Source organism: Engraulis encrasicolus, unplaced genomic scaffold (assembly GCF_034702125.1).
Source record: "Engraulis encrasicolus isolate BLACKSEA-1 unplaced genomic scaffold, IST_EnEncr_1.0 scaffold_40_np1212, whole genome shotgun sequence".
NCBI classification, from domain to species: domain Eukaryota; kingdom Metazoa; phylum Chordata; class Actinopteri; order Clupeiformes; family Engraulidae; genus Engraulis; species Engraulis encrasicolus.
In genome coordinates, this window is record NW_026945709.1 from 516,967 (window position 1) to 519,466 (window position 2,500).

The window sequence follows — 2,500 nt, forward strand, 5'->3', positions numbered from 1 at the left end:
GCGCATTATACAAATACTGATCCAGTTGTGTAAAGTCAACTCAATGGTATAAAAAGGCAAATAAAGATGGCAAAGTCCACTTCCACCAGTATTTTTTGCTCCCACTTTTTTCTATCATGTTTCGGGACAATGAACCCTTGTTGAGTCAAAACCATGTAATATCATACTAGTAGTGTTGTTATTGCATATGTATTTCTACTTCTACAGATAAAAGTTCATCGAGGCACTCCAAGCATTGTCCAAATGGGAAGTTACAGTATATTTAAAAAGGCTTTAATGATACTAGGCTATGGTTACATTAAAAAAGCCAACATGTTTCGACCTCACACACAGGTCTTCATCAGGGCTTGAACTTTGGGATTAACTTCTCTCTCTTGATTCAACTTGTCCCTGATATCCAAGAGAACCCAAAAACTTTAAGACCACCCTGATGGCTGCTTGAGCTACCAGCCACCTGTGTGTATTTCTAATTCTACTTAAAGGATAGTTCCGGCGTAAAATGAAAGTTTCACCATCGCTTTCCCATGCCACATAATGTATCTAATGATGAGCCATTCCGGGCAATGCCGCGCCGTTATGGAGTTAGCTAATTTTAAGCTTTTTGGTGAAAAACGCAGCCAATGCATCACGGCGGGGCCAATTATAGGCCTATTATTTTCTGATGTTTCCCCGCTATAAACAACTTCAAAAACGCTACACACTTCATCACAAAGGTCTCGTCAAATCTGAAATCTCAAATCTCAAATCAAATCTGCTGCCTGCACACACGGTAGTAGCGATCCCTCCGGGTTTTTACGTCAGTTTCGTCCACTTCTAATGCTATTAGCCATTCCCGTAATATGGCTGGTTTAGACAGTGGCAGTCGGTGAAAACGGTCGGGGTTCCAGCTTTTCATTTTACGGTCGCAGCCGGTGTAAGAACCGCGGACCATGTTTAGCCTACCTAGCCACCTGATTGAGTAGCCTGCATCCGGGTCAGAGAGTTGCAACAGTGAGACACCTCTGAAAACACTGGCCAGTGAAAGACTGTGTGGTCCGATGACCTTCTCTGTGCCTCGGTTTGATTGACGAGACCTTTGTGATGAAGTGTGTAGCGTTTTTGAAGTTGTTTATAGCGGGGAAACATCAGAAAATAATAGGCTTATAATTGGCCCCGCCGTGATGCATTGGCTGCGTTTTTCACCAAAAAGCTTAAAATTAGCTAACTCCATAACGGCGCGGCATTGCCCGGAATGGCTCATCATTAGATACATTATGTGGCATGGGAAAGCGATGCTGAAACTTTCATTTTACGCCGGAACTATCCTTTAATACAGCTCTGGCAGTAAGAGTCCAATTTTCAACTCTAAATGTGAACTTTGCTTCTGTTTTGCAGTGTAAACTGGACTTCCAGGCGTGTACCTCTGGGAAGAGCCTGGTGGTGAAGTGTGAGGGTCCCTGCCCGTGTCTCCCAGGACAGGAGCTCATCAAGCACCACAGCGACAAGACTGGTAAGTCACCACTTCCTGTTTCTCTCAATTGGAAATGCATTGTGGGCAATTACTTTTTTGACCAATCGATTTGCTCAATCTTCCTGCTCCATCACATGTAGTACTGTATGTGCGTGTGCGCATATAGATGTGTATCTAAGATGTTTGAGTGAGCAATTGTCTCTGAGTGAAAGGGGACTTCGTGCAGAGATGTTGGGGTGAAATGAGGACATTGTTGCTGCTGACTTTGTATTGAGATGCTATACTGAGAATGATGTTGCTGTTGACTTTGGAGTGTCCTGTGGTGCAGTTAAGACACTTCTGCTGTTGACTTCTTATTGAGCTCACTGTTGCTGTTGACTTTGTACTGTGCTGAGGTGCAGTGAGTACATTGTTGCTGTTGACTTTGTACTGTGCTGAGGTGCAGTGAGGACACTGTTGCTGAGCATGAACCCTTCCTCTGGACGACTGCCAGTTGCTTTGGAAACTCAATTGTATTGTCATGTAGAGGATGTAGCCAATGTGACAGTGCAATGTGCACTTGTACTTTGTGAATGTATGCACATGTGTGTCTGTGACTCATATTGTGTTTATGTGGGTGTCCACGTGGAATTCTCTTCCGTCATGTCCCTTTCTGTACTCCTGAAAAACATGCCCAGTGAGTCAAAACATTGATGCTGTCTTTCTCTAGCTACATTTTTCTGTTTTTTTCTCTCTGACCTGGACTCAGAGTTCCATAAAATCAGCATGGTCCGTAATGCTCAACATCTGTGGTGGCAGTTCTGAGGATATCTCCAAGGAAGTCATGCCAACGTCAGGCCACAATCTATTGACCGCACAGGGTCAATAGATTCACTACAAAACCCATAGGAACAGCTAAAAAAGAATTGTGGCATAATCTTGAAAGTTGACCCAATACTATTCAATTGCACCTGCGATACTTAATTACATGCACAGATATTATTCCAAAGAATGTGTCGAGCAACATTTTTACTATTTGAACCCATTTGAAAATTGGTTGTCTTGTATTCA

General features: G+C 43.2%; 1 pseudogene; it reads left to right on the forward strand.

Moving 5' to 3' along the window:
* Positions 1 to 2,500, forward strand: part of LOC134443955 (testican-1-like) — a 149,096-nt pseudogene that overhangs the window by 76,172 nt on the left and 70,424 nt on the right.